General features: G+C 30.3%; 1 protein-coding gene across 1 annotated transcript in view; it reads left to right on the top strand.

Annotated features, from left to right (window-relative positions):
- Positions 1-377: 377 nt before the first annotated feature.
- LOC111629449 (gastrula zinc finger protein XlCGF57.1-like) overlaps positions 378-13909 on the top strand; it is a 33034-nt gene continuing 19502 nt past the window's right edge. Inside the window, exon 1 of the mRNA XM_023373351.1 lies at positions 378-468. The gene's annotated coding sequence lies outside the window, so the exon portion shown is untranslated. The remainder of the gene's footprint in view (positions 469-13909) is intronic.

Raw genomic sequence — 13909 nt, 5'->3', positions numbered from 1 at the left:
TATAACTGATTAACAAATATGTGTATTATTATTTAAAAATATATTTTATCAAAATATCTTTATATTTTTTTAATTTAAAATTTTTTAAAATTTATAACAAATAATAATAATAATAATCAATTTTAATGACATTTTTTAAAATCTGATTTAAGTAAACAATATAGGCTATATTTTATGCTATATTTTATAACGTTCGTATTTCGTTTATGGATCGATTTAACAAAAAATATAAATAACATTTAATTTAGTACTGTAATTAGTATATTATTTAATTAAAAAATATTAAGTATTAACGTTGAATAACCGATTTATTTTTAAAAATTTAATTAAAAATTAAATAAATAAACATCGCCTCGATACAATATAATCACACTTGGTGGCGCTTTAGATTGTCATAGTCCAATTTCTTTGTCCGCCATCTTGAAAGGAGAGGCGTCTGTAGTTTTACTAAAGACGTCGAAAAGAAAGGTAAATCGTTCATCTCTTCCGAATAATTTTAATAAATAACGTTAATAACTTATGTCGGAATCGGTAAATAACATCGTTAATGTCGATAAGGAAAGAGAAGATGCTTCACTGCTCGACTGATTAGCCCCTGGGATGTAGGCCGAAGTTTGAAAAGTCGAATCCGTGCAGGCAATTCGTGTTTTGACGAAAAACCATTATTTTCATTTTTAATACGATTTCGTCGTCGGGATGTGATTTTATAAGTTGTTTAACGTATCCCGGGTTACAGGAAACGAATGGAGATTGTCCGGGTTTAGTTTGGCCCTGTCATTCTTCAGATCAAATGCACTTAGAAGAATCAAGATGGCGAAGGCGATATTGTACTTGCCAGTCTGTAATGGGTGTTGTGCAGTGATGTGTTTGTTCGTCTTTTTTCATTCCATGATATATGTTGTTAGGTTTATAATGTGATTTATTTATAACAATTTTGACCTTTTGTAATGGAAAAGTAATGACATTTAATATTTATATCTCTTATTTTTTTTATATTTTCTATCTAGTTTGATTATGAATGATATTTAATAGTGGAAGTGACGATTTAATTATTCAGTTTAGCTTAAAATGTTTCTTATAATCAAATGATTATTTACTTTTTCAAAATATAATAATCATCATCATCCAATCAATTATAATAGTTGAAAATTTTGATATGCTTATTTTGTTGTTAATTTATAAAATATTCTATGTATTTTGCAGCATTTTAATTTTATTTACATCATTTACAGTTACAAGGTTATCTTTTTGTCAGTAATGTATCCTATGAACCTTGATGACCGGTGTATGTCAAAAAACAAAAGAAAAATTTGCAAATAACGTTTTTGAACTCCCAGAGTTCTTCGGGTGTAAACGAATGTCTGATGGAATGTTAAAGCTTTTGGAATATGAACATTTGATGAATCATTTGAATCCTACATACGAGAAATATTTAAATGTCGTATTTACACCCGAGGAAGAACTCTGGGAGTTCAAAAAAGTTAGTTGTGAATTTTTCTTTTGTTTGTTTTTTATCACACGTCGTTCGTCGGTTTATAGGGTATGTTATCAACTATACCTTGGTATTGTGTGTTGTTTATTTTTTTGTTTTGCTAGATTGTGATTTGTGTTTACACTCAGTTCTATTAAGTTATTTATTCTTATTAATGTAGAATACTTAAGTTATTGAAATATGGTCTCGGTGGCTTTATTTCTTTTGCCTTTCATTGATAATCTTTTTAATCATTTTATTAAACAAAGATGATGTGAAAGTTTAAAATATGAACGAATTGATTAATTACAAGTTATAGCATATTCTTTACCTAAATAATTCAATTACAGTTATTGTAATAACTTATTAGATAATCTAGATGAAGTCTTTTATTATCTAAACACCAATCAAATACCGAAATTCTATCGGGCTAGTTTAAGGCTAATTACTAAATGAATTACGTAACCAATTTGGCACCTAACACTTACCTCTAGAGCCAAATTGGTTATGTAATTCATTTAGTAATTAGCCTTAAACTAGCCCAATAGAATTTTGGCATTTGGTTGGTGTTTAGCTATATTATGTATCAGGTCTAGCAATGTTTGTCTTTTATTATCTGTTGTAATGTTTTTGTTTTCAAAGTTATAGAAATAAATGTATTCCTTAAAATTCTGCTCTATCATTTTTATGTAATCTGTTTTACAGCTGAATAAAACAAGCATAAAAATAATATGAAAATAATATTTTTATGCTTGGTTTGAAATTTTAATCTTATTGTTTGTTGATTTTTATTTTTTCATATTCTATTGTTTTTTATATAAACATATAATATTTACATATAAATGTAAAGGTTTATATTTATGAATATACATGTACTGTACACCATGCCAGGGTAAAGTGATAGCCAGCTGAATGCCATGGAGATCCTGTTAAGTGGACACTTAAGTCATCGCCCTCACTTGGCATCGTGTATAACCAGTGTGGTTATATCTAAATTATTAATAGTTCTGGAGGTGAAGATTGGACAGAAATTTGGGTATCATAACTGGCAATGCCTCTGCATGGTAAGCGGGAGTTGTGAGTTTGAGTCTCGTTTTGGGCTGATCCTTTTCTTCCAGAACTTTCTAAATTAAAAATTAAATATTAATTTACTTATAATTACTATATTAAATCTATCAAGAGATAGCATCTAACACCTACTTCTAAGCAGAATTACTGAACATTTAATTCTTGAATAGTGGCCTGTTATAATCTGGCAAATTATTTGTTTTATTTTTTATTTCGTTTTAGAATTTTGAAAATAATGAGTATAGTATTTACTATCTGATAATATTAATGAATTTTAAAAAAAAAATATCACAAGAAATAGTTTCATATATAGAATTCAGTACTTTTTTATCATTTGTGCTATTACTTTCACTTTGCACAATTTATATTAAGGCTCTTTAAAACCTTCAAAATCATCATTAAGTTGAAGAAAAAGATTTTCCAAGCTTTTATTATTTTCCCTACATCAGTGATGTTGAAGCCTTTTCTGAAGTCTAGAATTGATGGACCTCCTTTCTTATTAGTTGCTTCATTTAGTAGCCCACCAGTGGTTGAATGGCTATAACCACTGAACACTGGTAGTTGGTTGTGGGTTTGCACCTCACCATCAGACTGGCTACATGGAGTTTTCCAGATCAGTAACACCCTTGTGGTGCTATCGAGACCATCTTCAATGATGTCTTGTAAATCTTGAGGGAAGTTTTTAGCAAGTCCAAAAATTAAAAATCTTCAGATGTCATTTTTTTGACCAATTGCCATACTTTTCCTCTGTTATCTAAATAGAACCAGGAAAGTAAAAATAGGAGTCCATGATTTTGTTTTTAATATACAAAGATATTACTGTGACAATGTCCATGCTCTGTGATGCGACAAGTGCACCTAATGGAATTTAGGCCTAGGGGCCAAAAATAAAAACAGTATTATGTGTACCTAACAGAAAATAGATGCAAAAAAAAACAAAACACAAGAACAAAGCAATTGGTGGCGATTGTTTTGTTCTTAGATTATCTCTCATTCCTCCATACCTGGCCAATGCAAGGATTGTCTCTCATGGTCTGCAGGTACGAGGATAGCCTCTTTTGTGGTGGCAAGTGTAAAGTTCACCTGTCCATGTCCATTGAGTACTGTACAAGAATCACTTATTCTGTGCCTAACAGGTGCAGGGATTGCTTCTTTCCTTCTGGCTTTTCTACAATTCTATTGCAATAAGACAGTCACACAATGTTGTAGTTATGCTTCCAAATATGTTTTTATTAATTCTCTTGAGTGTTCTGGGTTTTAATTTACAGGAACCGTTTGCATTTTCCTCCAATTACAGTGTTAAATGATCCTTGGTATCTTTTAAGTCTGGCATTGTAGATTTTTCCTTTGTAATGAAAGTTTTTGCTGCTGATATTTTCTTCCAGAAAAAGCCCATTTTATCCACATTAAAAATTTGTGGTGCTATGAAATCATCTTCAATGATGTCTTTTAATTCTTGAGGGAAGTTTTTAGCAGTGTCTGCATCAGTACTAGCTGATTTTCCTTGGATCTTAATGCAATTGAAATTTGCTCTTGTTTGAAGCAATCAAACCAGCCTTTGTTAGACACAAAGCTTTCTTATGAACTTTCTTTTTGCTGAATGTCTTTGAAATGGGAAAATGCTTTGACAGCTTGGTTCAATAACACATGCAAATGCTGCATTTAATTATTGATGCACATATACACTGTTAAAAATTTCTCCATTTGAGGGATTAAACTTTCGACATCTTTAATTTATATCCAAGTTGAATTCAAAGGCTGCACTTCAGTAACTTTAGTTAAAAATTTTGCCTTATCTTTCAAAATCATTGAAACAGTTAAAGCTGGCATAACTTTGAAAGATCTTTTAACAGTTATGCAATTTTTGTGTTGCATTAACATTTCTTATTTTGTTTCCAATGTTATAACCCCTATTTCCTTTTTATCATTGAGTTGAGTTTATTTATTTATTTATTTTTTGCTTTGCTATCATAATGGATAAAATTAAGAAAGAATGAAGAAATTGCACAAAACTGACTAGTGCAAACATTTCATCTTATTTTTTCAATTTGTGTGATTTTATTTCTGCTGAATTGCTGACAAACAGTCTCTGGGTGCAAAGTTAGTTCTCCAAGTTAAGAGAAATGTTATCATGAATGAAAGTTAAAATAAATGGTTATATGAAAGATGCATATAACAATACAGTAAAGCATCGATTATCTGACTCAATTGGGGACTGGGGTTGGTCGGATAACTGAAAAACCAGATAACCAAAAAGTATGAAAAAATACATTATTAGTATAATATATTAGTATATCCCATGTAATTAGTATATTAGTACAGTAGAGCGTCTTTTATCCGAATCAATTGAGGACTCGGGTTGTTCGGATAACCGATTATGTACGAAAAAATATATTAATTTATCACGTGTTGAAATTTTTCTCCGTTGCATGTCGCTTTGCGTTGAATTTTCGTCGATGTTAAGCCTAACGAAGACTCTTGTATCGTTAAAAATTATTTTTTTATTTTGTACAAACAAAATAAATATATTGAAAAATATAAAAACAATAAAAAATTATACTTCAGAAGTTAATTTAGTATCAAAAACGTAAAATATTTGAGTAGCCGAAGACATAGCCAAAGATTAAAGCGCCACAGCACTGGCGAAAATTTAAATTTGTCGACTGGAATTCCTTTGGATAAACGACACTCTACTGTATATCACTATTAACCTACTTTGCATTGAAATTTCATTGATGATAAGCCTAACAAAATTTTTTTAAAATTAATAATTGTTGCTATTGTATGGTTAAAAATTATTTTAAAATTATTTTATTGCTCACAAAGCAAACAACCACTCATAATTAGAAAATTAAACCTCGTTTAAATACTGGGCTCCCTTTCATGGTCAAGCCAGTGTTGCCAGCTAAAACACACACAAATTTGACAAAAGTAATATTAAAGTAGCCAAAACATAGCTAAATATTGTAGCGCCACATCACTAGCAGACATTTGAATTTGCCAGCTAGAACACGGTCGGTTAACCGATGTGACTGTTGATCGAGGGTCGGATAATTCATGCTTTACTGTAAATATAAAGGAAATAATATAAGAGTCAGAGACTGTGGAACTGCAGAACCTCCAAATAAAATCTCAAAGTAATGTTTTGATTTTTTATTATTATATAAATAATTAAACACTATTAAAATTAATGTTTTTATTAAAACTAGTGTAATCAGAACAATTTATAAAAGAAAAATGATTCTATTAGAATAGTTGCATGCTGCACACACTCTTGTGATGGCACTGTACAACAGTACAGTGCTATAGGAGATAGCATATCTCCTATACCTCTCATTCAGAACAAGCTTATTTGTTTGGCCACTGCATCTCATGATTCAATGAAATGCTTGAAATGGCACTGTACTATTTAGCAGTGCTGTTGTAACTAAAGTAGCTAGCCACATGCTCAGAGTCAGAGCAGAGAGAGTATTGTGACCTATAAAAATTAACATGAAAAAGAAAAATTTCAAATCTTAAATTAAAAAATATTTTATAAATGCTATATTGCTACATATATAATATAAAGGAAATCCTTATTAGTTCAAAATTTAAGAGAGAGAATAATTGTGACTTCAAATTATCCAAGATTTACTTATTTCTGTACAATATGCCAAATGCCATGTAACTGATGCATTCTGTTTTCTTAATAAATTATGGCTACTTGTACAGAATGCTATTTCATCAGTAAGTAATAATAATATAAATAAACTGCAGGTAAACAGCACATATCTAGGGAGAACATCACAAATTGTCAGATATCTTTTATTAAAAGTAAAGCAAAATTCCTCAAATTATTGACGAGACTATGTCTCATCTCTAAAATCATGCTGCTGTCAATGGCTGCACACCTTAGAGGAATGAAGGAATACGTGTCAGGAGTTGTGATTTGGCACAAAGTATTTGGTGCCCAAATCATGCACATATAAAATAAACCAGACTTGTAGGTAGTCAGGTGACCGAGAACTGGGTCAAAAGAAAATACGAAATGCTGAGACTGTTTCTACAAATAGGTGTCAGTGCGAGATTTGTGCATGTGTTGCTCGCACTCTCTGAGACATAGTCTCATCCCAAAAATGTCTTCTGTTTTACTTGTTTTAAACTTGCCCAAAAAGTAGTAAGTTGCCCAAATGTAGTAGCCTAGAGTCCTACAAATATCTCAACTCAATCTGCTACTTATAGCCCAACTTGCAATCCCGAGACCAGCCATATTTTATGAGATAAGAGAAAAAAAATAGTAGTCTATAGATAAGATGACACTCGAAAATGTATTATCATAAAAGCAAAGCCATATTGACCAGATTAGAGTTGTTCTTGGTCTATTGTTCTCTTATAGTATGGAAGTACTTCAATCTAAACAAATTAACATAGACATATCACAGTTCAGACAGAATTTTCATTTCAAATTTCGAAGTAGTCGTATTTCGAAGTAACCAAATTCCTTAGCATGTAAATCTCTATATCCACAGCTAGGACAAATAGTACAGTTATGAACTAATGGGATTTTGAATTATTCTAGTTAAAATAATTGACACCTCAGTGTTGTAGTATTACAAACATGATTTATAATTAAGACATAATTGCTAGTACTTTCGATAGCTTACAGCCACCATCACCGAATTTGTTCTATATTCAATCCATGTGCCTTGCATAATTTGAAAAATCCATTTGAAAATCAAATCTTTGAAAATTAATCGTATTTGATTTCTTTTTCGCCTGAAGATGGTGGCTGTAAGCTATTGAAAGTACTAGCGAGTACATCTTATTTATAAATCGTGTTTGTAATGCCACAACACTGAGGTGTCAATTTTATTTGATTGTTGACGTGAAGTATCTTTTTTATGATCATTATCCTAGTTTGAATTAAGGAGGATTTATTGTGTATATATGTTATTGGCCAAACCTGATTTCAGGCCAAACTAGTTTATCAAGATATACTAGTTTAGCCTACGACAGGGGTTGGCAACCTTTTGAGTCGAAAGAGCCAAAATTACAATTTACAAAATTTCAAAGTTTTTAAAGAGCCACAAAATTTTTTATCGCCAACAATAAATAGTACTCGCATAAATAAAGTTTTTTGATTAAAAAAAAACTAATCTATTTATTCATATATAAGTAGTGTTTTTCACAACAAATTAGATAATAAATACATCCGACGACGGCGTCATTCGAGAGCTTCCGACGGACTGACGACAGTGACGACGCGTGTCACGGGGGAGGGGTGCGATGAAAAGCGAGTACAAGTGGCTGAGAGATAGAATCAGTGCCTAATCCTCGTTAATCGATTCAGAATGATTTTTAAATGGTTTTTTTTTTTTTGATAAAATAAATAATATTTGCGTATGGTACTAAAGAGCCGCAGCTTCACATCCAAAGAGCCACATGTGGCTCGCGAGCCGCAGGTTGCCGACCCCTGGCCTAGGATAATCTAGTTTGGCCTAAATACTTTAGGCTTAACAAGTTTGAACTGATTTATGTACTACAAATTGGTGCTAGTGTAAAAAAAAATTTGTGTAATTCAAAATACCACCACAGTACACCCGGTGGTTAAAGTGTACCTAGGTAACCCCACTGGCGGTGCTTCGGTTAGGTTAATTACATTTTTAGTAGACGTTTCCTTTTTTTTTTCTTTTGTTCAAGAACTACCGTGAATCAATAACTAGTGACGTTAAACAATGGGCGGCCTGCTGACAGCTCCCCTCTGGGAGCACAAACAGTCTGAAGTGCCACCATTGGGGTTATCTAGGTACACTTTAACCCACCCTGTAAAAATAAATAAAACATTAAATATTTTATATGTTGCACTAAGAAACAAGTTCATTATTAATTTTAGTTTGACTTTAAAAGTTATTTTTATTATTTTGTTTGAATTTTTGAAAATATTTTCGAAAGTTAATTACCTTTAAAAGTGCATGGCTTAATAAAAAAAATACAAACTGATAAGTACTGATTAACTTATTTTTATTTTATAGTTTTCTACAACTGTTGTGTCACTTCTAATCAATACCATTTTTTATAATTAAGTAGACTATGTTTGAATAAATATTGTTTATCTAATTGATTGCCTTTTAATTTTATTTTAGCCATTAATATACTTAAATCAGGCCTGGCAAACCGCGGCCCGTCACATTAAATTGTGTGGCCGCTAAGCGATATTATATATCTATTAAATAAATGAAAATTTGCATGTGTCATTGTTATAATGCGCAAGTGCGAGTACAAACTCTTGTTATAACAATGAAATCTTATTCATTTTGTATTTGTTTTACTTTTTTAAAAGCATGTTTGCGTAAATTGTGGCCCATTGTTATGTTACGCATGATCAAAGTGGCCCGCGAAACAATTTGGGTTGGCCAGGCCTGACTTAAATAATAATTCTAAATCAATTCGGCCTAGGACAAACTAGTTAAGCCTAAATATTTAGGTCAAACTAGGTTGTCGTAGGCTAAACTAGTATATCCTGGCACGCGTAGGATAAACTAGTTTGGCCTGAAATCGGGTTTGGCCAGTAACATATATACTTATGTAAAATAGTAGCTGTTATTCAGCAGAAGCATGACCAAGGAGGGACTCTTTTGTAAATAAATTAGAGGTGGTCAAATACTATCTGTGAATATTTGAATAATCAAATACTAGAAGTAATTTAAGATTTGAGATCTCAAATATTATGTTGATAAAAAATAAATTCTAATACTAGAATACCTCCAAATATTGTGCCATATGTACAGTAGTCACAGTACAGATCCAGAAGTATTCAAAGATGGATAACTAAAAAATTTTTTGACTATTTGAATAATTATAAGTATGTTTTATTAACACCTGCAAGATGATTGTGTTATAAATGATCTAATAAACCATATTTACCATCATAAATATTTTTAAAAGTAACAGTTTGAAGTTTGAACAAATAAATTATTATTCTTTTTTGTATGTTAATGTTATCGTATTCACCACTGCCTAGAGACATTCTCTCTTCACAACCTCTGGTTTAATTTGTGACAAGAAAAGAAGCAAACTAGATCTGAATGTTTTTGAATTCTAGTTTTATTAAGTAAAGTCTGCAATAGGTGAGAATGAGAACAATTATGTTAATCTATTGTAGTTGAGATAAGAACCTATAATAATCTACCTATACTTGGTCTCAACCTACCACAATGGAGTCTATGAGCACCACCTTATTAGTGTTAATAGGCATATTCAAAATCTCAGCAACTTCTGGTTGCTGCCAGAATGCTCCTTAGCAAACTGCAAGCATTTTTTTTTGGTGCTCAATATGCCAGCAAACAAGATAGTAGCCATCATGAGGCTCATAGAACTCTGTTTGTATTGACAATTTTGAATTTAGTTCATTTTTTGATGATCAAACCCAGAATAAATTAAAATTCGGTTAGTACAATAATAGAATATTTTAATATACTAGTACATTTATGTATGACATCACATAATTTGTTTTAGTTTTTAAAGTGTAATCTTAGGATTGATTTAATTATTTAAAACTGTTACAGACATTTAAAAAATCTTCATCTCTCTTTCTTTTTTTGAAATATTCATTTTTCATTAAGCTGTTCTTGTTAAATAAGTTCAAAAATAAATTTAATGTAAAGTGGAAGTCCACATCATTTGCCATTTTTCTTGTTTTTCTTTCCCAGTATCCCTGGCAGTCAGCATTTGAGTTCTCTCGAAAATGCTAGCAGTTGCATCACTTTCAACAGCAACTCACTGGATTGATGCGGTGATTTTAAATATGCCCAATGTTGTTACCATTATATCACTGCTGACTTCCATGGAAATGTAGTGTTAATTTTTCAAGTACACATACATGATGTTCTATAGTTTTTAAAACTCATTAATTGATGAAAGAATAGAACACCATGCACACGTGGTTGAAAGATCCATTAACACACTACCTCCATGGAAACTGATGGAGTGATATAATAGCAACAATGAAAAGGTACATGCCTATACTGTACACGCCACTGCGATAGGTTGAGTTCAAGTATGAAAAAAGCTACCTTGAAACTCAAAGTCAAAATTAAAAGTTTAAGTTCTTAAAATTTAGTAAATTGTTTCAATTTTTACTTTTTGTTTAACTTTATTAACTTGTTAATATATTGAAATAAATAAAATTAATAATAAATATTAAATAAATAAATTATTAACTAAATAAATTATGTAAAGTAATTAATTAAGTTTATTAAGTATTTGGGGTATTTGAGATTGGTTAATATTTGAATTCGAGAAAAGTGATATTCGCTTATCTCTAAAATAAATAAATGAAGAAAAACTGAAGTACAGTACAGAAAAAAAAATTTAAATATGTCAAACACACTTAAATAAATGTTTATACAATGTCTAAGAGTTTATTCTTCATCCACAGAAGTATAGAGATGAATATAAGTTTGCACATTTAACTCAGATACCCCAATATTGATTCTACAGTAGAGCATTGATTATCTGAAACAATTCAGGACTGGGATTTTTTAGATAACTGATCATTTATGAAAAAATATATTAAACATAAAACTGTACTGTATATATTTTGTATCATACATCTTACAAATACATAAATTATATAAAGTAGTACATTAAAGTTGGCCTACAGTTTAGGTTGGTAGGGAGGAAAAGAGTGCTGCAGCACTACAGCACTAGTGGAAATTTGAATTTGCTGACTGGAAAACTTTCCGTTAACTGATGTTTGGTATTCAGATAATTGATGCTCTATTGTACTTACACTACTGTTACTCGGCAGTTCCTTATTAGACAGCTGCAAACCTCCACTGTTAAGAATGTTTCTATACTTTGTTTCACCTAAGAATACACCACATCAAAATGAACCTTCTTGTTGCATTCGTATTATTCCATGATGAACACACTAACTTCTCAGCTCACTTTGGCTACTTGCAGTTACACATGGAGCACTGGCAAAGTGTCAATGACCACATGAAGTCGTTTGTACCACAAAGCAGTTTACCTGTACTATAAATGATAAATACAGTACTTAATAAATTTAAATGCATTTGGGTCCTTAATTTATTAATTTAAACTTAAAATGTCAACTAGAACTTATCTATTATTAGGACTTGTGATAAATGAAGACTGTTTTCTGATTTTGTTTACTTAATTTGCAGAACCAGTTATCCCAGTATAATAAGTCCTAATAATAGATAAGTCCTAGTTGTCGTTTTAAGTTTAAATTAACAGTACTTCATAGTTGTTAACTATCAAAAGTTTTTTTTTTAAATGCAATAATTTATATTATCTGCAACAAATCTGTTTGTTAATTTTTCTGAGATTCATAATTGGTAGCCTTCAAGACTTAACATGACAGCTTTAGGATTCTGTTTTCACACAAACATATACAAAGTTTTGAAATCTATCAAATATTTTCTAATAATGTATAAAAACTTACCCATATTGAATGTTCAGAAAGTATTATCTTGCATGGATCATGAGTGGCATACACTATACCATGATAGCAAATATCACTGGTGTAATGTATGCCACCTGTACAAGAAAGGGCCATAGGCACAGGTACCATATTCATTCTACAAATGTGCTTTATTTTGTGGGTGAGTTCTGAATTTTTTGGGTGTATGTTATTAGTGTTAGGAGTAGAAATGTGTGTGATGTATGTGTTTTTGTTTTGTTTATCAATGAATGTGATATCAAGTCTGTTGTAATGGATTGTATATATTGCGTTCTAAGATTGCAAAGTGTGTTTGTAGTAGTAGTATAGTAGCTGGGTGCTTAATTTGATTGTATACAAGCTTTTTATATATTATGTTTATTTGGTTATGGCAATGTAAATAATGTATATGCTAAAACTTCAGTAAGTGATATTTTGATGATTTTGGGCATGATGTGACCTTTATTACAAATGTATTATTATTACTTGATTTGTTTAAAGCTTTATTAATTAAAAACACTACTCTTTTGATTTTTTTTTCATAGACTTTTTTTAATCTTTATTTTATCCAATATATTTAAATTAACTTTGCATTTATTATTACTGCTAAAACAGTTTTAACTTCTAGATTTGATTTTATTCCTATATTATTAGAATACTTGTTTTGCTTCTAATTTTTGTAAATTATTTACCAGAATTTGATGAGTGTCACAAAAGATGTTAACAAAAATGGAAAAGTTGAAGTATTTTCTGCTCTAGGTTTCCATCTGCACTTTGGTGAACTTCTGAACAGGAAGTGATATATCACTTTTTCTTTTCTGTTTCTAGAGTATTTTCTAGTGATATGGAAACCAGCCTTTGATCATTTAATTAAAAATTTTTTTAATGCTGTGTTTAAGGAACAGTGTTCAATAAGAATTAATGTTTCATTAATTTTATTTTTGTCTGAACATATTAATCTTTTACTCAATTAATGAATAGTTGAGTATGTGAATGCTATTAGTTTGAATTGTTTTGTGAGTAAATGGTATGTTAAATTCCTTTAAGTTTTTCTACATATTTTTATTTTTATGCAGATTTTCTTCATTATTACACACAGAAAATGGATTTTGCTAATATGCTCCCTACCTATAAGTCTTGCACTACTGATTACACTATCTTTTACAGTAAAATAGTGAAGTGTTTAGTTACAAACAACAGAATTACAAAGAAATTATTATTTTGTCACACCAGATTTTTATCAGATAAAAGTTTAAGATCACTGTCTTTTGGTGTTAATAAAGTTTTGATGAGTGAAGCACAAAGGTAAACAAAATATCTTGCATGCACTTTCAACGTGTACAGAATGTCATCTTCAGGCAAAACAAAAACAAATTTTCGAATGTTGATATAAATTTTAATTTATTCTAATTGGAGTGCATGTAACAGAGACAAATTAACTATGTTAGAAAAATCAAGTATACGTGGTATGTGTAATTCCCTTACAACACCAAAACAATGATGATAAAGTGATATACAGTATATCAGGGCCATAAGTAGAAAATTGCAAAACCAAATGTTAGAACATCAAGATGACATTTATAAAAATAAAATTTTCACAGAACTATCTAGAAGATTCTCAATCATTACTTTACACCCCTGTGGAATGAATCTTCCATTTCTCATACAGTGTGAGGACCGCAACTGTTTATTCATGTGAGAAACATTATTTATTGAAAAATTGGAGTGTAATAGGCTCACTCTAGAGCTCCAAAAATATGAGTTTCGCTATTTAATAATTTAAAAAAATTAATTCACAGCTGCCATTAATTTTCAATTATAGTTTGACCATTAATTAAATGTGTAAGTTTAATAACTATATAAATTTAACACATGAATTCTAATTAATACAAATTAATGTTAAACATTTAAAAATAAGAGGTGCA

This window comes from Centruroides sculpturatus, unplaced genomic scaffold (genome assembly GCF_000671375.1).
Source record: "Centruroides sculpturatus isolate CEXI.00-Female unplaced genomic scaffold, Cexi_2.0 scaffold85, whole genome shotgun sequence".
Lineage (NCBI taxonomy): Eukaryota > Metazoa > Arthropoda > Arachnida > Scorpiones > Buthidae > Centruroides > Centruroides sculpturatus.
Note: the sequence above shows the minus strand (reverse complement) of the source record. Positions and strands in the feature narration are given on the sequence as shown.